This window comes from Theropithecus gelada, chromosome 16 (assembly GCF_003255815.1).
Source record: "Theropithecus gelada isolate Dixy chromosome 16, Tgel_1.0, whole genome shotgun sequence".
NCBI lineage: Eukaryota > Metazoa > Chordata > Mammalia > Primates > Cercopithecidae > Theropithecus > Theropithecus gelada.
Window position 1 is genome coordinate 19,941,659 of NC_037684.1, and position 26,951 is coordinate 19,968,609.

A 26,951-nucleotide genomic window follows, 5' to 3' on the forward strand; every position below is an offset into this window, starting at 1 on the left:
TACCTTTGCTAGGTACAGTATTCTTAGTTAGCAGGGGTTTTTTTTCTTTTTCTTTTTTTGGTACTCTAAATATATCATCTCACTCTCACCTTGCCTACAATGTTTCTGCTGAAAACCCTGATGCCAGGCATATTCGATCTGCCTTAAATGTTATTTAATTTCTCTTGTTGCCTTCAGGGTTCTCCTTGTTTTTGAAACTTGAGAATTTAATTATAAAATGTGTTGGGATAATCACATTTGGGCTCACTTTGGTGACCTTTGACCTTCCTCTGCCTAAATATTTACCTCTTTCTTTTTCATTTTTGATTGGTTTTCTGTTGTTATTTCTTTCAATAATCTGTCTACTCCTTATTCTTTTTTTTTACTCCCTCTTGAACTCCAGTGATCTGAATATTTGCTTGCTTGATGCTATACTGTAGATCTCACAAGTTTTCTTCATTCTTTTTCATTAATATTTCTTTTTACTCCTCTGACTATATATTTTCAAATAACCCAACATCAAGCTCACTGATTCTGTCTTCTGCTTAATTCTGCTGTTGATTCTCTCTACTGCACTTTTCACTTTATTCATTGTGTTTTGTAGCGCCACAATATCTGTTTGATTATTTTCATTATTTAAATTTGTGTAATTTATTTTATAAATTTCTGAATTATTTCCCTGTGTTCTGCTGAAGTTCGCTGAAATTCTGAATGGTTTGGCTGTGTCCCCACCCAAATCTCATCTTGATTTGGAGTTCCCCAAATCCTCATGTGTCATAGAAGGGACACAGCAGGAAGTGATTGAATCATGGGGGCAGTTACCCCCATGCTGTTCTAGTGATAGTGAGTTCTCACAAGATCTATTGGTTTTATAAGGGGCTTTTCCCCTCTTTGCTTGGCATTGCTCCTTCCTGCTGCCATGTGATGAAGGACATGTTTGCTTATGCTTCCACCATGATTGTAAGTTTCCTGTGGCCTCCCTAGCCATGCTAAACTATGAGTCAATTAAACCTCTTTTCTTTGTAAATTACTCAGTCTCGGATACACCTCTATTAGCAGCATGAGAATGGACTAATAGTAAACTGGTACCACAGAGACTAGGGTGCTGCTGTAAAAATACCAGAAAATGTGGAAGTGACTTTGGAACTGGGTAAAGGGCAAACGTTGGAATGGTTTGGAGGACTCAGAAGAAGACAGAAAAATGTGGAAAAGTTTGGAACTTCCTAGAGACTTGGAAGGCTCAGAAGACAGGAAGATGTGGGAAAGTTTGGAACTTCCCAGAGACTTGTTAAATTGCTTTGACAAGTGTGATAGTAATATCAGTAAAATGCTGATAGTAATATGAACAATGAAGTCCAAGCTGAGGTGGTCTCAGATGGAGATGAGGAATTTGGGAACTGGAGCAAAGGTGACTCTTGTTATGCTTCAGCAAAGAGACTGGCAGTATTTTTTTGCCTCTGCCCTACAGATCTTTGAAACTTTGAACTTGAGAGAGATGATTTAGGGTATCTGGAGGAAGAAATTTCTAAGCAACAAAACATTCAAGAGGAAGCAGAGCATAAAAATTTGGAAAATTTGCAGCCTGTCAATGCAATAAAAAAGAAAAACCTATTTTCTGAGATGTTCAAGCTGGCTGCAGAAATTTGTATAACTAGTGAGACAAATGTTAATTGCCAAGACAATGGGGAAAATGTCTCCAGGGTATGTCAGAGACTTTCATGGCAGCCCCTCCCATCACATGCCCAGAGACCTCTGAGGAAAAAAAATGGCTTTGTGATCTGGGCCCACAGCCCTTCTGCTCTATGCAGTCTTGGGACATTGTGCCCTACGTCCCGGCTGCTTCTGCTCTAGCTGTGGCTAAATCAAGCCAACTTACAGCTCATGCCATCTCTTCAGAGGGTGCAAGCCCCAAGCATTGGCAGTTTAGACATGGTGTTGGGCCTTCGGCTGCAGAGAAGTCAGGAATTGAGGTTTGGAAACCTCTGCCTAGATTTCAGAGAATGTATGGAAATGCCTGGATGCCCAGGCAGAAGTTTGCAGCAGGGGTGAAGACTTCATGGAGAAGCTCTGCTAGGGCAGTGTGAAAGAAAATGTGGGATGGGAGCCCCCACACTGAGTCTTCACTGGAGTACTGCCTAGTGGAGCTGTGTGAAGAGGACCACCATCCTCCAGACCCCAGAATGGTAGATCCACTGACAACTTCCAATGTGCACCTGAAAAAGCCTCCAGACACTCAATGCCAGCCCATGAAAGCAGCTGGGAGGGTGGCTGTACCTTGCAAATCCACATAGTCAGAGCTGCACAAGGCCATGAGAACCTGTCTTTTGCATCAGCATACCCTGGATGTGAGACATAGAGTCAAAGGAGATCATTTTGGACCTTTCAGGTTTAATGGCTGCCAATTGGATTTTGGACTTGCATGTGGCTGGTAGGCCCTTTGTTTTGGCCAATGTCTCCCATTTGGAATGGGTGTATTTACCCAATGCCATTACCCTCATTGTATCTAGGAAGTAACTAACTTGCTTTTGAGTTTACAGGCTCATAGGTGGAAGGAACTTTCCTTGTCTCAGGTGACACTTTGGACTTGGACTTGTGAGTTAATAATGGAATGAGTTCAGAGTTTGGGGGACTGTTGGGAAGGCATTATTGTGTTTTAAAATATGGAAATATGAGATTTGGGAGGGACCAGCATCACAACAATATGGTTTGGCTGTGTCCCCACCGAAATCTCATCTTGAATTGTAATTCCCATAATTCCCACATGTTGTGGAAGGGACCTGGTGGGAGGTAACTGAATCATGAGGGCAGTCACCCCTATGCTGTTCTCATGATAGTGAGTGAGTTCTCATGAGATCTGACGGTTTTATAAGGGGCTTTTTCCACTTTGCTCAGCACCTCTCTCTCTTGCCACCATGTGAAGAAGGATGTGTTTGTTTCCCCTTCCACCATGATTGCAAGTTTCCTGAGGCTTCTACAGTCCCACTGAATCAATTAAACCTCTTTTCTTTATAAATTACCCAGTCTTGGGTCCATCTTTATTAGCAGTGTGAGAACAAATTAATACAGCTTCCTTAATGCAATTGTTTTAAGTTTCTTGTCTGGAATATAGCACATCTCCATCTATTTAGGTTCAATCACTGGCATCTTATCTTGTCTCTTTCATGAGGTCATAATTTCCTGATACTTGTGGCCATATACTAGTATTCCTAATACTTGTGGCCATATACTAGTGTTGGTTCATTGAAGAATTAGGAATTTACTCCAATGTGTGCAGTCTGGTTTGTTTGTGCCTGTCTTTCTTCTGTGGGCTCGTCCAGAAATCTCAGAGGCTGAATATTGTCAAATCCCATGACTGTTGCCACTTTCTCAGCCCTAGAAGAAAACCTAAACCCAGGTTCACCTCAAATCTTGTGAGGGCTCCAAGGTTAGTGTGGTGACTTGGGCTGTATGTACCTGGGGAAGATCCAAGGAAGGGTCATACTCAGGCTGTGTGGAAAAGCTGGCTATGGACCTGAGCCTGGAAGCCTGTCCTGTTGGCAAAGACAACAAACTTTCTCAGAAGTTCTCTTCACAGGTAAGATAATGCTCTGACTGAAGTCAGAGGGGTTGTAGCCAGATTGGACTTTATCAGAACATGCAGTGGGATAGAAGTTGGTGAGACTTCTCAGGAGCCTATATGTGTGCACTTCTAAGCAGTTTTCTGCACTGATGGAGCAGTTCCCCAACTGTAGTGAGAGAGGCTGGAGCTGAGACTGGGCCCTCTCAGAATCTGCTGTGGGATAGGGACCAGCAAACACACCCCTGTGTCCCCAGCAGGGGTGCATCCCTAGCAGCTCCCCGCATAGGTGGTACAGCTTCCTAACTGCAGTGAGAGAGGCCAGAGATGAGACTGAAGTCTCTCAGAATCTGCTTTAAGATAGAGGCTGCTGTGCTTATCCTGTAGTCTCAGATAGGTAAATAATTTCCAGGCTACAAGATATGAGTGAGTCTTCCTCTGAATTCTTGTGTGAACAGTAATAAGCTGGGACCACGGCTGAGGGGAGCAGAGGTTGAGTTACTAACAGACTTTCAGGTCTGTTGCAGAGACTCATGTCAATCGGCAGACAAGCCTTTCTGCCAAGGCACTAGTGTGAAAGATTCTTCCTGGACCTTTATGCAGATGGTTCTGATTGCAGGTTACATGCCAGACATGACTGTAGCCAAACCATTTATGGATTTGAACTCAGGAGCAAGATCAGCAGGTCTGCTACCTGGGGACTGGTCTGCACACTCAAAATGACCTCCCTGTTTTGGGCTCCACTGGGATTTCACAGCCTCATACCTGAATCTCCAAGCTCCCTCAGAGAGAACTTCATCTGTGGATGAGTGCAAGATTCTTCTTGTGAGGGCATATGAGCATGTGACCTATTCTGCCATCTTGGTGACATCCTCTTAATATATTCTTTAAGGATGTAGAGGTGAGTGGCAAACTTATTTTAAAAATTAAGTAACAATAGTCAAGATAGTGAATGCCTCTGAGAGGTTTGGAATGGAGACAGATGCTACTGAAGAGGATCACCCGGGGGTTCTAAATCCCTAGAATTATACTATTTCTTAACCTGGGTTACTATTTCACTCAACTGGGTGGTGAGTGCTTGTATTATTGTTATTCTTGAAACTATAAATTCATGTGTTAAATAGTCTTACCTCTATATGCTATGTTTTAAATGCTTTTAAAAGTTGTAATAAAAATGAGCAAACATTTAATGTACTAATATGGAGCAATCCCCACAATATATTTTTACATGATAACTGCAGAATGCAAAAAAAGAGATTAAAAGTATGCCAGTCTTGAAAAAGTGTGGGATAGTAGGAGTTAGTGCTTATGTGCTTGAATATACATAGGTGTCTCTGAAAAGATACACAAGTCAATGCTAACACAGATTACCTGAAAAAGGCTTTTCATTGCAAATTCTTTAGTACTTTTTGAATTTTGAACCCTGTGAATGTATTTTCCAATAATGATTTTTTTCAAAACACAAAAAATTTAGCATAAGACCTGAATTTAGGTATAAATATCCCCTTTTTAATATGTATTTTCTAAAATTAGTAGATGCTCTCAGAATCATGTTCACTGGCGATCATTTTCTTTTTCTGAAAACATGATTATGGCCACCATTATATAGAGGACTTCTTACATACGAGTTTGAGCTTAAGATATGGTCGATGCATTAATCTTTCCCCTTCTCACTCACATTCTTCCAATTATACAATAGCTGCTATCATCTGTCCTCTGCACATAGGCAAAACTGCAAGGTAGTCTATATTTTATTTTTGTTGTTGTTGTTTTTTGTTTTTTTTAAGAGACGGAGTCTTGCTCTGTCGCCCAGGCTGGAGTGCAGTGGCACGATCTAGGCTCACTGCAAGCTCCGCCTCCCAGGTTCACCCTCCATTCTTCTGCCTCAGCCTCCCTAGTAGCTGGGACTATAGGCGACTGCCACCACACCTGGCTAATTTTTGTATTTTTAGTAGAGATGGGGTTTCACCAGGTTAGCCAGGATGGTCTCAATCTCCTGACCTCGTGATCCATCCGCCTCGGCCTCCCAAAGTGCTGGGATTACAGGCATGAGCCACCACACCTGGCCAAGGTAGCCTATATTTTGTTAATGGAGGTAGGCTGACTATTTTCCATAGACTGTACTGTGAACAAGATTCTCATGACCATTTTCACTCAGCAGGCTTTGTATTAGGAATGAATGTGAAACTGAACCTTTCTCACTTAACTTTTTGCAGGATTCATGTAGGGTTGGAGAAATGTTATCATTGCCAGTCTATTCAAGAGTTTCTTTTTCCTCTAATATCATGTCAATAACACAGAAAAATCTGAAGCTTATGTATTGTGGCATGATACTTACTAGGTTACTTAAAGGTGTATGTATGTTACTTAAACTCATGTATTGTGGCAAGATACCCACTAGGTTACTTAAGGGTGTATGTCCACTGCTTGAACTCTGAAGCTTGGGCAGTGAGCTAAGGCTATGGTGTTCAACCAAGGAGCAGGTATGCCTGAGAACCCAAACATCCTGGAAAATGTATGAGAATCTACCAAAAAAACAGCCTCATCAGTCAACACACAGTAGGCAAACATCTAGAAAATTAGCTTAAAAACAGTTTTGAGATGGGAGTCAGTGTGGATCTCTACAACTGTCCTGTGACCATCCAGGACTGCCCAAATGTAAGTCCTAATAAACTCATCTGTTCATCAAGCTGAACTTGTCTGAGTCGGTCTTTGGTGTCTTGGCTCCTTCCCAGTTTGGTGGGGAACACTACAGTCTTAAGCTTTTCTTGTAACAATTGGCATCATGAATAGAACCACAGATGAGTCAGTGTGGAGGGAATCCTGAGGTGGTCGGCAACATGCATGTGAAATGCAGTTGAACCCAACTGCTCAACTGCTGTGAGCTGATATGTGAGTATAGGAATGCTCAGAAAATGCCAGTGGGGACTGAGCGTCTATTATAAATATTTAATAGCTAATATATCAAAGTATGATAAGAACAGCAAACACACTGTTTTTGCAGTTAGTCTGGCTACCGAGAAACAGAGCAGAGCAGAAATGGGAGAAAGGATTGAAACTCCAGCAGAAGGTCAAAGGCATGCTGGGTTTTCTAGGACTTCAGCTGGTTACGTATTATGGCTCATTTTTGTGTACATTTTAAAACTGATGAGCAAATTACAACAAGAAAAGTTCGGAGCTTAAATGGTTAAGCTGCAACTATAGAGTTAAGTAGACCCTTCTAAAGTTCTCTATTTCTCTCTTTCATTTCCTGCCTTCTTTGAATACGCTATTATTAAGCTACTTGTGTGGAGAAAAACTCACTAATTCAAGGCCATTTTGGGATTTCTTTTTTCTTATACGGTTTGGCCAATTCTAACTGAAATGTACACGTTAAAAATCATTTGAAATCAAGGGAAACAAAGAGTAAAACAGGTTTTCATAATCAAGCTTCTATAGAAACTTCTCTATCCAAAATTTTGGTCCACAGACTTCATAGAATGACCTATCAGAGCAAACAAATTTAGCCATATTTTCAGATTTCAATTATGTCAGAAATAATCTGGATCCAGAAATCTTTGTAAAATAAGGAGTCTGTGGTGGTGTCTCATGTCTAGAGTTCCAAGGTAAAAGCTACCGGATCTTTGTTTGTTTGTCTGTACACAAGTTTTATATTTTTATGTTTTGTATGTGTATTATGTTACATATTGTATCTATCATACTACCAAATGACTTATAAGTACATGAGTACCTATAAATTATGTCCAAATTTTTAAGTACATGTTAATTCAGTAATTTTTAATAAACAATCTGGCTTTAAAATTATTAGTAAAAGAAAAATGTCTTCAGAATAGTCAACATAAATTTTTTCTGGTTTTACTGATTAGAGTTTTACATTGGCCTCAGCTAAATATTATAAAGTGTCAGAGTTTGAAATAAAGGTTATGAATATAATTATCCAAGACCAGCATAATCTTCGTTTTTGTGATTTTTTGATAAGTAAAACTAATTCAATACTTTTAGTCCAATTAAATTAGCTAAAGTTTGAGTTACTGCCAAAATGCCTATGTGTTTAACTTTAAGGACCTTTCTTAAATAAACACCTGATATTCACAGGTTATGACAATGGTTAACTGAAAAATAACTTGAAATGATGACTAGTTTTGTCTATTGTCTTCGTTCTCATGAGTAATCTAGGTAAACTTCTAAATATAAACAAATTGAGTAAATATAAATGAGATAAATGCCAGTAGGTAGAAGTTTTGTGTGGTTTAAAATCTTAAAATTGTTTTAAGTACTAAGTACATGTCTGGGTCATTTCAAATTTTAAAAAGGTTATGATATGGGACATTGGTGACACTTCTGAAATCATTAACCGAAAATATAGAGCAGGTGATCCTTAATTTGGAAAATATCCATACTGTGAATGACTTGGATAATGCCTTTTCCAATTTTCCTTTTGCAAAAGTGTAAGAGGACCAGTTTGCTTTTACTTAAAAAGACCAACAATAGGCTTTCCAGGTGCTACCACACGGGTACCTGTACAGCCCCACCATCTGTCATGGTACAGTTGCACCAGAGGGTGCGATGAAGACTGCCAGAGGGCAGCTGGTCTCGGTTGTGCTTCTTTTATTTTATTATGATTACCTTTTTAAATGAAGTCTCACTGTCGTCAGCCAGGCTGGAGTTCAATGGCACGTTCTCAGCTAACTGCAGCCTCCACCCCCCAGGTTCCAGCAATTCTCCTGCCTCAGCCTCCCAAATAGCTGAGATTACAGGCACCCCCAACCACAATTGGCTTGGTTAATTTTTGTATTTTTCGTAGAGATGAAGTTTCACCATTTTGGCTAGTCTCAAACTCCTGACCTCAGGTTATCCACCTTCCTTGGCCTCCCAAAGTGCTGGGATTACAGGGATGAGCCACTGCACCTGGCCCCGGTTGTGTTTCTTAATGGAGATCCAAGAGCCTTACAATATCACCATGCAGCAGTACCAACACCAGCTGCAGTGATCATCACGCAGGTAGCATGAACAAGTCCCAGAACTTATCAATTAGCTATTATCCCCACTTCTGTGGAGGGAAGCTAGTACTGTACGCCAGGCCTCAAGCCCACGGTGGCCACCCCAGTAGGGCCAATGGATACAAATTCAATGCTAATGATGTTAAAATAAATACACCCATGATGGTCCTCACTAAACACTTGTGTTTATACCCATAGGCTGTTGTTCCTGGTACCCATGGCAGCTGGTAACACCTTTTTTTGGACTGGGCTGCAAATATTGCAGCAGTCAACAACCAGTCTGATTGTTGCATATATGAATACCTTTCTCTATCAAATGATGATGGTATGCCTTAGAATATTCTGCCTTTCTCTCTACAGAGCTGGAATAACTGGTTAAACAACACCTAACATACAACCTGGGCTCACTGGGCATTGTTTCCACCTGGAGGCTTGACAGGCAACTCAATGGAGAACAAACAACATGTGCCCTTATAGTTGCTACCTGTTGTGCCTGTATCCCAGACAAAGAAAATTATAATGTCATAAATGCTTTAAATTATTTGTCAATTCAGATCCATGATATAACCAATTAGGTCTCTTTGACTCATTCTGAAATTAGTTATGCACCTTACCTAGTCATTGGAGTTATGCTTTGCTAACAGGCATCATAATGGTAGTTAGTTTCAGCTTTTCATGCTGTTATATAGGATATAGGTGTAGCCTGTACACACAAGCCATGGCTATACATTATAGGCACATATAGTTCTTTCCCTTGTATGCTGCTCAGGGACACTCACATAAGATTGGCAACAAAATATAAGAGCTGAGGAACAGGACGGATTGTAGCATGATGGGCCTCCCACCAGGTTACTTAAGAGTGAATGTCTGCTGTCTGAACCCTGAAGGTTTGGCAGTGAACCACGGCCATGGTGTCCAATAGAGAGGTAGGTTTCCCTGAGAACATAAACATTCCAGAAAATATATGAGAACCTACCAAGGAAAACAGTCTCATCAGTCATACACAGTAAGCAAAGAGACAGAGACAGAGATAGAAAATTAGCTTAAAAGCAGTTTAGAGATAGGAAATGGCACAGATCTCTACAGCTGTACTGATGTCATCCAAGAGTGTATGTAAGCCCTAATAAACTCATCTTTTCATCAAGTTAGACTTTTCTGAGTCATACTTTGGTCTCTTGGCTCCTTCCCAGTTTGGTAGGGGACACTGTAGTCCCAATTTTTTTTCTCACAAGAGCTCAGAGACATTGATTCTTAGAAAAGAAAGAGACTCTAGCAATGAAATTTTTGAATGCTTGTAAATATTCTTCATTTCTCTATTTGAAAATCTCCTGTCATTTTAATCAGGAATTGTACATGCAAATCATTCTGTTTTAAGACAATTGAAATTCCAAACTAAATTCATGCTGTGAAATAATGAGCGTTTCTAAAATTGTCTGAATATAATAGAACTTCAATAATTTAAGATTAGTTGGACTGGTCAAAATAGAGTGAGAAAGCACACAACAGCAAAACAATCTAAATTGGCAAGATAGCTTAGTATTTACATTGAGAGTCTGGGCTGTGAGTGAGATAGGCCTGGCCTCTAATCCTGTCATCTCCATGTGCTAGATATCTGATTTTTGCAAGATTTTATAATGCTATAAGCATAGAGGTCTTAATGTATAAGATGCCTATTTGTTCTATGCAACAAAAAGAACAAGGGTAAACAGTCTAATGTTGTCAAGAAATGTAGCTTCGGTAGAAAGGGATTTCAATACAATTCAACATCCCTTCATATAAAAAAAAAACTCAAAAAAATAGGCATTGAAGGAACATACTTCAAAATAGTAAGAGCCATCTATAAAACAAACAAACAAACAAACAAACAAAAAACCACAGCCAGTATCATGCTGAATGTGCAAAAGCGGGAAGCATTCCCTTTGACAATTGGCACAACACAGGATACCCTTTCTCACCACTCCTGTTCAACATAATACTAGAAGTCCTAGCCAGAGCAATCAGGCAAAAGAAAGAAAGAAAAGGCAGCCAAATAGGAGGACAGGAAGTCAAACTATCTCTGTTTGTAGACAATATGAAACTATTACCTAGAAAATTCTGTAGTCAGCCTTGTGCAAAAGCTCTTTGATCTGACAAACAACTTCCCCAAAGTTTCAGGGTATAAAAGCATTGTACAAAAATCACTAGCATTCCTATACACCAACAACAACCAATCTAAGAGCCAAAGCAAGAATGCAATCCCATTCATAGTAGCCACCAAAAAGAATAAAATACCTAACCAGGTACTTTATTAACAGCTAACCAACGAGGTGAAAGATCGCTACAATGAGAACTACAAAACACTGCTCAAAGAAATCAGAGATGACACGAAGGGAAAAACATTTCATATTCATGAATAGGAAGAATCAGCATTGTTAAAAAGAGAATACTGTCCAAAAGCAATTTACAGACTCAATGTTATTCCTATAAAATTATCAATGACATTCTTCACAGATAGATAAATATTTTTTAGAAAAAAATATTTCAAAATTTATGTGGAATCAGAAAGGAGCTCTAATAGCCAAGGCAATTCTAAGCAAAAAGAACAAAGCTGGAGGAATCACATTACCAAACTTTAAACTATACTACAAGGCTATGGTAACAAAAGCAGCATAGTACTGGTATAAAAACAGACACATAGACCCATGTAATAGAGAGCCCAGAAGTAATGCCACCTCCTAAAATCATCTGATCTCCACAAAGCTGACAAAAGCAAGAAATAGGGAAAGGATTCCCTATTAAATAAATGGTGCTAAAATAACTGGCTAGCCATATTCAGAAGATTGAAATTGAACCCCTTCCCTAAACTATCTATAAAAATCAATTCAGACCCCTTCCTTAAACTATATATATATATATATATATAGTTTTTATATGTATAAACTACATATAAATATATATAGTTTTTATATGTATAAACTATATATATATATAAAAATTCACGAAGGATGATAGACTTAAATATAAAACCTAAAACTATGAAAACTCTGGAAGATAACCTAGGAAACACCATTCTGTACATAGGACCTGGCAAAGATTTCATGATGATGATTCCAAAATGAATTGCAACAAAAGCAAAAATTGACAAAAGGGACTTGATTAAATTAAAGACCTTTTACACATCAAAAGAAATTATCAACAGCGTAGACAGTCTACAGAGTGGAAAAAAAATATTTGTAGATTATGCATTTGACAAAAGCCTGATATCCAGAATCCATGAGAATTTAAATAAATAAGCAAAAAACAACCCCATTAAAAAGTGGGCAAAGGACATTGAACAGACACTTTTCAAAAGAAGACATACATGCAGCCGACAAGCATATGAAAACATGCTAAACATCACTAATCATTAGAGCAACGCAAATCAAAACCAGAATGAAATACTGATGTGGTTTGGCTCTGTGTCCTCACTCAAACCTCACGTTGAATTGTGAGCCTGAGGGTTGGAGGTCGGGCCTAGTGGGAGGTGATTGGATCAGGGCGACAGATTTCCTCTTGCTGTTCTCATGATAGTGAGTGAGCTCTCATGAGATCCAATTGTTTAAGAGTGTGTAGTACGACCCCTTCATTCTCTCTCTCCTGCTCCACCATGATAAGATGTGCTTGCTTCACCTTCATCTTCTGCCATGATTTTAAATGTCCTGAGGCCTCCCAGGCATACTTCCTATATAGCCTGTGGAATGGTGAGTCAATTAAACCTCTTTTCTTCATATATTACCCAGTCTCAGGTATTTCTTTATAGTAGTATCAGAATGGACTAATACAGATACCATCTCACATTAGTCAGAATGGCTATTATTTAAAAGTCAAAAACTGACAAACACTGGCAAGGTTGTGGAGAAAAAAAGAACGGTTATACACTGTTGGTGGCAATGTAAATTAGTTCAGCCATTTTGGAAAGTGGTTTTGTTATTTCGCAAAGAACTTAAAACAGAATTGCCATTTAACCCATCAATTCCATTATTGGGTATATACTTAAAGAAATATTAATTGTTCTACCATAGAGACATGGGCATTTGTATGTTCATGGCACTCTTCACAATAGTAAAGACACGGAATAAACCTAAATGCCATCAACAGTAGACTGGATAAAGGAATTGTGTTACATATGCACCATGGAATACTATGCAGCTATAAAAAAGAATGAGATCATGTCCTTTGCAGCAACAGATGGAGGTGGAGGCCATTATACTAAGCAAACTAATAGAGAAACAGAAAAACCAAATATCACATATTCTCACTCATAAGTGGGAGCTAAACATACAGTACATATGGACACAAAGAAGGGAGCAACAGACGCCAGGTCCTACTCGAGGGTGGAGGGTGGGAAGAAGGTAAGGACTGAAACACCACCTTTGGGTACTATGCTGATTACCTGTATGACAAAATAATCTGCACACCAAACTCCTAGAATGCTCAATTTATCTATATAAAAAACTTGCACATGAACCCCTAAACCTAAAATAAAAGTAAAAAAAAGTTAAATTAAAAATTAAATGATGGACACATTGGGAACTAAAATTAAATTCACAAATGTGATTTTTCTGAGAGTCCTGTTAGAAAGATGACAAAAGAGCTTTTATTTTTTATCATTTCCTGGTGTAAATTATATGATGTTCAAAAAAGAGGCTATTGAGAAATATCTTTGGAGATTTATAAAAGAAAGTAAAAGTATCAAGCCTGTAATCCCAGCACTTTGGGAGGCCGAGATGGGTGAATCACGAGGTCAGGAGATCGAGACCATCCTGGCTAACACGGTGAAACCCCGTCTCCACTAAAAAAATACAAAAAACTAGCCGGGCGAGGTGGTGGGCGCCTGTAGTCCCAGCTACTCGGGAGGCTAAGGCAGGAGAATGGCGTAAACCCGGGAGGCGGGGCTTGCAGTGAGCTGAGATCCAGCCACTGCGCTCCAGCCTGGGCGACAGAGCGAGACTCCGTCTCAAAAAAAAAAAAAAAAAAAAAAAAAGAAAGTAAAAATAATAAAGCAATAAAAGGGAAAGTGCAATATTCCTATACATAATCAAATAAAACCAGAAAATAATCTCAGCCATAGAAAACACAATCTGCCAATGAAGAATAAAGGAAAGAAAACTCTCCTTTAAATAACCTTGGCACAATTTTTAAAACACATTATAAAAGTAGGCCGGGCACGGTGGCTCACTCCTGTAATCCCAGCACTTTGGGAGGCCGAGGCAGGTGGATCACGAGGTCAGGAGATCGAGACCATCCTGGCTAACACGGTGAAACCCCGTCTCTACTAAAAAATACAAAAAACTAGCCGGGCGCGGTGGCGGGCGCCTGCAGTCCCAGCTACTCGGGAGGCTGAGGCAGGAGAATGGCCTGAACCCAGGAGGCGGAGCTTGCAGTGAGCTGAGATCCGGCCACTGCATTCCAGCCTGGGAGACACAGCGAGACTCCGTCTCAAAAAAAAAAAAAAAAAGTTATAGTACTAGTTGATTTATAGGTACAGTCTCATTGCTTCCTCACCATAATTGTATGAGTTCGGTATTATTATTGTCACTATCATTATTCTCTGAGTTTTAGAGAAATTAGTTATGTATGCATGGTTTCACAACTCATTAGTCTAACTCCAGGGTCCCTACTCTTAATCACTAAACCAAACTTGAAAACAATAAAATAACCAACATGGTGAATGGCCACAAAAGTTATCTCTTACTTATAAAATATTTATATATACAATTTTAATTTTATTGTAGAGTTGAAAAGATAGTGCAGAGAATGTCCATATGCCCTTCCCCCAGCGTCCTGTAATACTAACAATGTACCCAATCTTGATAATTTTAGAAAAAGTAAACAATTAACATTGGTTTGTTGTTATTCATTAAGCTGCAGACCTTATTTGGACTTTACTAGTACTTCCACTAATATCGTTTTTATGTTCCAGCATCCAATTCAGGGTACCATGTTACATTTAGTAATAATGTCTCCTTTTCTCCTGCAATTCCTAATAGTTTTTCAGTTTGTCTTTATTTTTAGTGTCATGTTAGAAAAGTACTGTGCATGCATATTATACAATAACTCTCAATTTCAGTTTATCTGATTTTTTATTATGATTAGACTGAAATTATGAAAATTTCTGGAAAATATCACAGAGATGAAGTACCTTTTCATTGCATTTTATCAGGTGATACAAGATACCTATGTGACTAATTACTAGTGATACTAATCTTTATAATTAGTGATAAGGGTAAAATAGTATCTTCCTATTTTTTCCATTGCAGAGTTACTTTTATAATCTTTTCACACTCTGTGTGTTAAAAGTGAGTCATTATATCTAGTCCACACTGAAGAGAATGATAATTACTCTGTTACTTCTGAAAGAAGGAATATTCAGAATTTGTAAGCATGTTAAAAACCCCATAGTAATTAATATCTTGAGAGAAAGAGATGCTTAGAGGCGATGTAACCATCCTATTTTCCTTCACCAGTCACCCATTAATTTCAGCATTTATCAATGGGTTTTGCCTGCAACAGTTAGAACTGTTGTTATAATGGTGATTTTCTTTTCTCTTATTCTTTCTACTTTTATTAGTTGAAATTCTTCTTTATGGAAGATGTGTCCTTTCTCCTCCCTGCCCCATTTCTTTCTTTCTTTAATTATTTAATTATATGAGTATGATCTTGTGCGGTTTTTTTTATTATTATTCTTTGGGTAATAGTCCAACATTACCATTATTTATCTTGTTGCTCAAATTGTTCCAACTTTAGACTTTGGGTGCTCTTTCAGGTTGGGTTCTGCACCTTTCAATAAGTCTTCATTTTTGTTTTCCCCAGTTGTTCACTTTCTGGAATTAAAATATATAATAGTTTCATCTTGTATTTTCCCTGTCCCAACTCTAGAATCAGCCATTTTTCCAAAAAGTCTAAGTTCCTTTTCTCAGAGAAATAATACTTAGAAGCCAAAATTGAGTTGTTGGGTATGCTTGTTACTACTGAGGTATCATTATTTTTAGGCCCTTTCAGTAGACAGAGGTAAAAAATATGTGCATCGCTACTAACGTATGTATACACACAGATCTTTATTTCTTTACATGACTGTTCATACTGCTATCTCCAATTATATTACAGCCACCATAAAGTTTTATTGTCGTTTCCTCCCTTGCTCATTTAATAATTTAGTTATCTTACAGTGAGAAACCTGGCTCTTATGTAAAACTTATTTACTTATGTATTTAAACTTATACACATTTAAGGTAGTTTCAGAATGCTAACCCTGTGGGAAACACATTTTCCAACTAGATAGTTTTTTTTATTATCAACCTTGAAATATCTAGTCAAACACTTTTTCAAAGTTATTTAGTTTGTCTTTTCCTCCCCACCCCCTTCAGCAAGGTTACATCAAACATTTGCAAATGTTTGTTTTCTATCTGGGATCTGTCTTGACATTACTGGCTCACTGGGTCTTTTTTTTTTATTTTATTTTTAATATTTTAAATTTATTTTCTTTTGTTTTCCTCAAAAGATGGAATCTCTATCTGTTGCCCAGGCTGGAGTGTAGTGGCATGATCTCAGCTCACTGCAAGCTCCACCTCCCGGGTTCACGCCATTCTCCTGCCTCAGCCTCCTAAGTAGCTGGGACTACAGGCACCGACTACCACGCCCGGCTAATTTTTTGTATTTTTAGTAGAGACGAGGTTTCACTATGTTAGCCAGGATGGTCTCGATCTCCTGACCTCGTGATCTGCCCGCCTCAGCCTCCCAAAGTGCTGGGATTACAGGCGTGAGCCACCGCGCCCAGCCTGTTTTGTTTTTTAATTTTAATTACAGTAAAATTCAGTCATTGTAGACTGTTATTTACATTTGAGAACTTTATCACAGTATTTTTTTCTGCTTCCACATTACTGCGGGTTGTGTATCTCTTTTTTCCTTTCATGTTTTGAGAGACTCATCATCTCTCACCTCTGAATGTCCAAACCCCATAAGCCTCTTCCTCGGTGGGAACTCTCATAGTGAACATTTCAAGTGATAAATCAGTTTCCCTCAAAATTTTAAAACAATTGAAGATAACTATAAGTATCTGTTATAGCTGTGTAAGAGCTTTGTTATTAAATAGACTGTGTTAGAAGAACTTCTTGCCTCTCTCTCTCTCTTTTTTTTTTTTTTTTTTTTTTTTTTGGAGATGAAGTCTGGCTCTGTCACCCAGGCTGGAGTGCAGTGGTATGATCTGGGCTCACTGCAGCCTCCGCCTCCGAGTTCAAACAATTCTCCCTCCCTCAGCCTCCCGAGTAGCTGAAATTACAGGTGTGCACCACCATGGCCGGCTAATGTTTGTGTTTTTAGTAGAGACAGGGTTTTGCCATGTTGGCCGGGCTGGTCTCGAACTCCTGACCACAGATGATCCACCCACCTCAGCCTCTCAAAGAGCTGGGATTACAGGCATGAGCCACTGCACCTGGCCTTCTTGGCTTCATGATACTCCCTGTATTCACTTTAGCATCTGCCTTGGAGGATTGTTGGATTTTGAGAGCAGATACTGACCAGTCATTTCTTCCAGAAAAATGCAGCCTGTGAGCCAAGATTGCGCCATACACTCCAGCCTGGGCAACAAGAATGAAACTCCATCTCAAAAAAAAAAAGAAAAAGTAAAGAAAAAAGAAAGAAGAAAAGAAAAAGAAAAGAAAAGAAAAGAGAAAAGAAAAAACTGCAGCCTGGATTAATCCCATCAAGTGCATTAGGACCCAGACCCCAGGAGCATATCCAAGTCTCCAGGCTTAACCTAGGCCTACACTGATGTTCGTGTTTTTCATGGAAGTAACAGCAAGAGGAGGAAACACATGTCGTTAAGTCTCTAACAGATAAAGAGTCTAAAATGGGATGGCACATGCTCGGAGACATTTCTCTATTCTCACTAATCAAATAAGACACTCCATAAGAAACAGTAAGGAAGGGGTCCAAAGTAGCACATTGTGTGTCTACAACACTGATCCTCATTGAGATGAGGAGTATTAGAAACTGACCCCATTTAGAAACTTAAAGACTAAGAGCTAAGCATTCATCTATTGTGTTATATTTTAGAATTGGTATGTAATTGGTATGTTTTGAGCAGAATAACCAAAACCACAGCTAACATCCTGTGTGTTAAAAATTTGTAAGATAATATACTAACAACGTCACATGAATTATCTCATTTAATTCTCATTTAATATAATTTTTGTTTTTAAAATATATTATCTGCATTTTACCAATGATAGAACTGAAGCATAGATAGGTTAAATGACTTGACTAAGGTTCTTTTACTTTTTTTTCTTCTTCTTCTTCTTTTTTTTTTTTTTTTTTTTTGAGAAGGAGTATTGCTCTGTCACCCACGCTGGAGTGCAATGGCACGATCTCTATCTCGGCTCACTGCAAGCTACCCCCTCCAGGGTTCACTCCATTCTCTGGCCTCAGCCTCCCAAGTAGCTGGGACTACAGGTGCCCACCACCACACCCATCTAATTTTTGTGTTTTTAGTAGAGACGGGGTTTCACTGCATTCCCAGGATGGTCTCGATCTCCTGACCTCAGATGATCCGCCTGCCTCGGCCTCCCAAAGTGTTGGGATTATGTGGGTGTGCCACCGTGCCCGGCCTTTGCTAATGTTCTTAACTCAAAAGTGGTAATCAATACTGTAGCTCTGCATCCTGACTTTAGAGCCTGAACCAACATGCCTCTTCCTTAAAACGGGAAGCACCCTATAAATGTTTTCTCTTCTAGGTCCCCATTTTTTTTCTCAATAAACCACTTTTCTCTCAAACAGTCACCTACAACCTCTATTTTTGCCCTCTGCAAATGCTGGCTTATGTTCCCTCGTTCCTTGATTTTAGCACTTAGTTTATTATTTTGCCCTTTCTGCTTACATTCTAAGTCTGTGATTTCCTCATCTACTGGAATTATCTTCCTCATACATGGGCTAAAAAGCCTGTTGCTTCCATGACCTTTTCGTGCTCAGTGATAGCTTTTCTTCCATTTTATGGCTATAACTTTTGACCTTTACATTTATCAATAATTGTATCACTTCAAAAATGTTAAATTTGAATATTACAATCTGGAAACATCTCTTTCTTCTGTATTATTTAGCATTGAGTATGGATGTATATAACAACAAACAAAAATCCAACCGAACAAATGAAAAACTGAATTAAACCTGATAGAAGCTCTCATGTAAAATAAGTTCAAAGAAGCAGACACTGGTTAGGTAGCTTCCCAAAAGCATCAGGCCTCCAGGTTCTTTTTATGTCGGACCTCTGTTACCATTAACACAAAGCTTCCACTTCATGTTCCAGAATGATTGTTTATGCTCCAGCCATCACGTCTTTAAGAAATCTTCCCAAAAGTTGCACATGATACTTTCACTCACATCCACATTAGCTAGAATTTGTGAATGCTGTTGTTGTAAAATGTCTTCTTTCCATGTGGCCATGTGCCCTGTCAACTTTCTGTTCTCATTTTTAATTTTTAAATGGGTTTAGGGGAATAAGCAGATATTAGCAAACGGCATTTTCTACTACTCTTTCCAGTCATTGTCCTCTCTAGCATTGTTTTAATCTCAACGAGATCTCCAAATTGTTTGGCCCTGCTCTTTTTTATTAACTATAATTTTTCTCATATTCTAATTTCCCTCACCAGTCCAGCAGAAGTCAATAGTCCATCATTAAGTTTACTCTAATGTCTTAATTTCCTTCTCTTTTTCTCTATTGTTGTCAACTGTGCATTAAATGCAGTTATCTCTCTGCTCTGTTCATGTATCTAAACAGCTGTTCTTCATTCGAGGAAAATGCAACTGTGCTTTTTGCTTTAGTTTTAAAATCAGGACTACCTTCTTAAAAATTACAAAACATTCTGGTATGTTGAACTTCAACTCAAATGGGTTACTACTGTAAGCAATTTCCTCACTCCACAGACTTCAGACGCCTTCCTTCTTGCTTATGCTAGGCTGAGGGTCTTGCCTCACACTTCTTTGAGAAAATAGAAACAATCTGATTAAGTATACCTACTCTCATCCTGGGTTAACTTGGGCTCTGAATTCTAATACCTCTCCCTTTCTCAAGGATTTTTCACCTATCATCATCCTGTCTTTCTCTAGAGTCATTCGTTTCTCCTTTTCTTCTGGATTGTTCTCATAAGCATTAAAACATGCCTTAGAAATGTCTACTTTAAACATAACAGAAGCTTCCCTTGACCTCATATTGCCCCTTCAGCTACAGTAGCATTTTTCACTTCGTCTTTACGACACTTTTCCATGAAAGAATTGTTTATGGTCACTGTCGTCACTTTCTCCTGCCAATCTCCATTCTTTCCCCACTGCACATAATTTAAGCGTCTGTTCCTATAATCCTTTGATACTTGCTCTTGGCAAGGTCACTAATAACCTCAATGATGCCAACTCCTGTCATCATGTCTCTCTCTTCTTTTTACATGACCTCTCAGTAGCAACTGATACCATTAATCTAGAATAGTCTGTCTAACCTTTTAAAATATAGGTTAGTCTGGTTTTTTTCCATCCTCATTGCCGGTCTTTCTCAGTCTTTTAAATATAGATGTTTCATACAGCTCGATGTAGGTTTTTTTAATTATTATTTCTTACATACAATCTTACCAAAGGCACACTCATTCCCTAGGAAGTACCATCTAGCTCCATTATTTTGCATGTATTTTAATTGACTCCTTAATTTTTTCTTCAAGCATGATTTTCTCCCTTAATTTCAGACTTTTGTATCTAATTGCCAATTTATCATCTTGTAATCGCCTGTTAGGTTCTTCCTGCCCACTGACTAGACTGAATCAATTCACTGAGACCATGCCATTGCACTAGAGAAAGAGTTTAATTGACACAAGGCTGGCCACATGGGAAATGGAGTTATTATTCAAATCAGTATCCACAAAGGCTCAGTGGCTAGGGTTTTCATGGACAATTCGGTGGGGAGGAGACTAGGGAATAGGTGCTCCAGATTGGTTGGGAAAGAAATCACAGGGGTGTGAAAAATGGTCCTCATGCATTGAGTCTGCCTCTGGGTGGGGCCACAGGACTGGTTGAGTCATGAGTCAGGATTACGGGTGAGGTCAGTCTGAAAAAAAAATTAAAAACAAACAAACAAACAAAAAAAACACCCAAGGTGTTACAACAGTGATAGTATCTACAGGAGCAATTGAGGAAGTCACGAATCTTATGACCTCTGAACACATGACTCCTGGACTGTAAGGGATTATAGAAACTATGCCTAGATTTTAGCAGAATTCAAGGCCCTCTGATAATTCTATTCTCATGGCCTTTCATTGGTTTTACAAAGCCAATTTCAGTCCCTGAACAAGGAGGGAATCAGTTTTATTGAGGACTATATTTCCCTGCTTCAAGGTTAAATTATAATCCAAATTCCTCCCATGTGACCTACCACCAGGAATGAGTGAAGATAGCTTAGAGGGTAGAGGGTAGAAGCAAGATGAAGTCAGCCATGTCGGACTTCTTTTACTGCGATAATTTTGCAAAGGCATTTCAAATTTTCTCAAATGTTGAACTGGCATTTCAAATTGAACGTCACTGAAACAAAACTCTATCATTCCCCTACCTTTACTGCTTTCTCAATGGAAACTTTTACCTTTCTCAGTAATCTCTATATCAGTAAATTAATAAATACTATTCATTCTGTTGCTTAAATCAACAGCCAATAAATGACCCTTGAGTCCCCTCTTAACCCCTAGTTCCGGTTCATTATTAAGTCCTAATTGATTTTACTTCCCAAATATATTTTAAATGTGTCATTTCCCTCCATTCCCATCGCTTCTAATCTATCTCTGGGACTACTACAATAACCCCCTTTATTGATCTTCAGACTTCCATTCTTAACAATTTTTTTTTCATTCTGTGCAAAGTTATTAGTAAGTTAAAAATGAGATTAATTCCAGTCATTTCACCCCCTGCTTAAAATCTCTCAGTGATTTCTCACTGCACTGAGAGTGAAATTCAAACTTTACTTTCTAGTATGAGGTGCTATGTAATGAGAAACCTCCTATCACGTGCCATGCCATTCACTGTGCTGGAGCAGGTCTTCTTTCTGTTCCTTGTCTATGCCAAGTACTCCCACATAAGATGCCTTGTAGTTATGATTTTCTCTGCCAGGAGTATCAAGCTTCCCCAAGTCTTTGCAAGGGTGTCTCCCTATTGTCATTAAAGTTTCTGTTTTAAAAGTATCTCTTCAAAAGGCCTTCATGACCACTCTATCTGAAGAAGCCTCTAGACACTCAAATCCCCATCCTTATATTTTTTCTTTATAGTATGTATCACTGCTTGATATTTTCTTTTTTATGTATTAGTTATATTCTGTCTCCCCCCAGTAGAATGTGTGCTTTAAGAGATCATGGACCATGCCTGCATTGTTCTCAGACAAATTTTCAGAAATTCCAGTGTTGACTGGCATATATATAGTAACTACCCGATATGTATTTATTGAATGAACGATTGAATTAATAAATAAATGGATTTTCAATGCCAAAATAACTAGGTACTAATAGCTGCTAAGTGACTGTGGCACAAATAAGTAATTTTTTTTCCGCTACTGAGTCAAAAACCAATTTTTGTAAAGTAAATTACTGATCTTCTTATGTCTTGTAAATTTTGCATGTTTTGTATTTGTTTCCAGTCTTTGAAGCAAAACAGAAAATTATTATTCTTTTTTCTCCATAAGTCAGAGATCTGAACCCATCCACCTAAAACCCATTTTATTATAAAGTTGACAAATTACATTGGAATTTCCCTGGTGGAACTGAATAAAATTAACTGAGTTTTGTATTACACATGCACACACACACACACACACACACACACACACACAAACACAAAACATTGTACTTGAATATTTCATATGAATAAAATTAAAATTGCTAATATGATAAGATGGTAACAGATCAAACAAAAACTCTTCCAGACTTAGTGTATCTATATCCTTCTTTTGATCATAGAGAATATTTCATTTCTTCATCTTAAGAAAAGTTGCACTCTAAGTAATTTTCCAATCTGTTTCTCATTTGGAAAACAAATTGAAATTGGGTTAGATACACTTTCCTGTAAATCAACAGGGATTTCTATAATTCCACGTACTGGCTTCAAGAATGCAAAAATTCTTTTCTAGTCTCCCCTTTCCTTCTCAATCCCTTTTTTTCAGCACCTCATATCTACTGTCAAGAAACACATGACCATTAACTCCTCTATGGCCAGGGCATGGTAGGTTATGATACAAGAACCCTACCATCTCTCCTTAATACAACAAAAGTGTTTCTTTGTCACACAGAGTTCACCACAAATCAAGACAAATGTCCAGGAAACTGTCTTCCATGTAGCTACTCAATAATTCAGGCTACTTCAATTTCATGGTTCTACTCTTTTAACTACAGTTGTCTTAGGTTGGTGAGGCAGGGAAGAGTCAACCACAGAGTCATGCTATGTCAGCTATGGATGTTACATGCTTTGACTTGGAAGTGACATACCCATTTCTTCCCACAGTCCACTGATTAAACCAAGCATGCTGCTCTACTTAGCTGCAAGGAGACTGGAAAAAAATGTCCTTGCCCTGTGCCCAGAAAGAGTAAAACTGAGTAGGGTTGAACAATAGATTTTCCTGCTGCATCCTTCCAATTCCCTCTTCTCTTTCTGCTGGTAACCTCTTCTGCTTTCAGCTCTAGTTCAGATCTAGGTGAGCAATTATAGACTGGCATTCTGCTTCCTCTCTTCCCTACTGTCAATGTCTCTGTAGGCCCAGGCCATTAAGCTGCAAGACTTACAAAGACAGGTACCTTATCTATTTTATTCATTAACGTGTTCCTAGTACTAAGCACCAAATCTGAACTATAACAGTATCTGAATAAAACTCACTTAAATTAATTAGAGATATGTTTTCTCTATTTGATATTGTCTAATAGATATAGGCTTATTTATTTGTTAAATAACTAAATATCTCCAACTGCACTCACTTGATGCTCCAGTATAGGTGAAAAGAAAGTGCAGATTGTAATAAAAGCAGTGCTATCTGATATATTGTTCTTATGTGATTTTTCTTTGATTGAGGAATGGTGTATACAGTAGCATGCATCTCTAATTCTACCTATGTTAACTTTGTAGGCTCTGATTTTTTTTATTCCCAAGGGGTCTAAGAATAGTATCTATTTGATGTGCAGAAGTTTGGTCCACCTCAGGAAGGAGTTAGTATGCTTAAGAAAGCACTCCTGAATCTGACACCAGGCATTTCATCCTTGTTTTTGAACTCTGCCTGTTTTCCACCTCCAGCCTCTGGCCCCAAGAGCATTTCCAGTTACCTCGAGTTGTTTTGAATTTCCAAAACAATTTTCAACATAAAATTAAATTTTAATTCCTTTTAACTTGGCAAAAATTAAATGAAACATATACAGTGTTGCAAAATTGAACAATAAGATATCACATCTGTCAAAGGACAGTGGGGCTAGATTGTGAATCTCAATAGTATTTCTCTAGTTGATTACACTTTTACTGTATTTGGAAGGCAGGCTTCTGATTAACTATCTTAATATTACTGGGTCATCATTTGTAAACCTCCCAAAGGGAAAATCTTGACATGAAGGCTTAAATCAGAAGTGAAACAGGTCAGAGATATAAAAGGAGAAATGAGAAATAAAATATCTGTGGCGAATATTCCCTTAATTATAAACTATATCTTTCAATTTTTTTCCATAGAGACATAGGCATGTAAAAGCATGCATATTGATGCATATGCAATACACTAGAAGAAATTTGTTTCCTCAGCTTTAACTTATAACTAAAACCTTTAAATTTTTAAATGATTTTTTAAAACCTTATATTTTCCATAGTCTTAGTACGCCTTCCTGATATATCATAATCAAAGTAAGCAGGAAGCAACATGACACATCATCCTAATGCAAACTTCATCTCCTATTTCCATTTTTGCTTCTGTTCACTTTGACCTCCCCTGTGCCTTTATATAAATGAAGTAAGAATTGATATGTTAGGGGAGCATTCAGCAACCGCCATTTAATATCCTAAATTTAAGTCACTAAAGTGTTGCAGAAGGATAAGGTGCATGACAGTGGAAAAAAAATCAATACAACAGCCCCACTTTGTATGGCAGATTCATATACTTTTGCTTATCTGAGAACTTCTGAGAGTTTAAAAAGCTATCTTGTCACCTCACATTTCTCAAGGCTAAATAAATTTGCCAGCCCTATGGCCCGACAAACATCTGGATGTGGGGGATTCACAAGATCCACTGATTCTATAAATTTATATTCTATTCTTAAACAAAATGTCAGTCTTAAGATAAGGATATGCCTTTCCCCCACTTATATTCTTATTCTCAACTGGAATATTATTTAATAAAATTCTGAGATGTCAGTAATGCCCTAATGGGTTAGAGACTTGAATCCGCTGAAACTAAATGTAATTTGGCTCCCAGTTTTCAGTGGAAAGAGAAGCCTAAGATAGTGGATTATGCCAATGTAGGTGGAGGTATTGACCTCAGAGAAGCAGAATAAGGAATAAAAGGCTAGTGGTTAAGACGAAGGGCTCTAACAAAGAAGATTTGGTGGAGCTGAGTATTGTTAAAAACCATGAAGCATCTAAGGTTTTATCCTACCTGGACAAAAAGAAGAAACAAAATTTCCTTTAGGCAATTTTCTTTAAAGGAAAACATCATTATGACACTGGACAGTAGGCAAACCTGCCCTCTATTGATAAGAAGATACTATCTCTATCTTCCAAGGCTGTTTGCTATGCATCCTTGCAACAATAATTCAGGGTAAAAGGGAAGTTAGTGCCTCTGCTTCCAAGGTGTGATGAAACAGGAGAGACCAATGGAAAATTGTCTCCTAATGAGTATATGCAGCATCTGAAAAGGATTTCATTGAATGCAAACCCTATTTCTAGAGTTATCCTACATTTCCATTAAATTTTCATAAATCACAAGAATATATGCACACACACATGCACACTCACACACACGTACACACTCACACACACATGCACTCACACACATGCACAGATTTCTTTTGTATAATATCCCTGCCCTCAACCCATTAAAATTCAAAATCAAAATTGACTAAGAAAATTTATTTCTTGTTTTCACGAGTATTAAAGTTTAACACAGACTCAGACAGTTTGGTTAAAGTACCTTCTTCAGTTCTCTGTAGTAATGTGACTCTTGCCTTTTGGTGCCACCAACCTACTTAGGAATGTAAGTAAAACTGAGGACCTTCTTTCTAGACAAATAAAAACATACAAAATATGTTGCATAGTATATTAGAGATTACAGACTCCACAAATCCCTTTCATAGGTGTCTTCAGTGAAATATTAGTTTTATAAAAAGGAAAAATGTATATTAAATGTGGAAAAATATGCATTAATAGGCATTTGTTAAGAGTGGCATATTCAAATTGATGAATTTTCTGTTCAACAAGAAGAAAGCAACATTTGTTTTAACTTTATATCTGGAATTATTTCTGATTAATAATAGTCTACTTTTCTGCCTCTCAGCATAACATCTTATTGGAGGTTCAGATTATTTCCTTAGTGTTATAATTAGGAAATGGATGCTTTATGCAAAAGCAATGAGTTAGCTGTGCATATATTAGGACAGGGATCACAAACCCGATTACCTACAATGGTAAGAGGGATAAAGTAAATAATGAATCAGGCTTGGCTTATGAAGAATAATCTGGCACACATGTGGAATGGAATAATGTGTGGTGATAAATAGCAAGTGCCACTCAGTTTCAGTGTGTGGGGTAATAACAATTAATAGAAACTGTGGCAAACCAGAGTGTGCAAGCACTGTTGAAAGTAGGCAGCTGCTAATCAGCTATAGCAAACCATTGGCCAAGCTAAATGCTATCTCAGTATTATAAAATATCCCTTTTACTTTTGAAAAACATTTTCAAGTATAGGTTTAAAAAAAATCTCCCATTTTAAACATGTTTTAAAAGCATTTTTAACATTATTTCTTAAACAGTATATAGCAAACCCAAGCCCATCTGTTCATCGTATTTTGCCCAAAGCATTAAAAAAAAAAAAATCTCTGTTTAGGAGATAAGATAAACACATTTTATCCCAGAACCTACTTTAATGGTGTTTTTAAAAATGAAATCTATATGGACTTCATTTTAAAATTCTAGTTATTCGAGAGTAATACCTGAAGTAAGATTTTAGTGATACTTTGCATTTAGTGTTTTCTAATTTGTAAAGTGTTTTCTACACCTTAGCTCACTTGGGCTTCTGATAACGTACTAAAATATTTATAGTGGTAAAGAATATTTCTGCTTGTACACAAAAGTTTTGAATTTCAAAAAAAAAAGCTGATATTCAAACATTGCACAGCTGGGGAAAGTATAGAGAGAAAATAAAACTC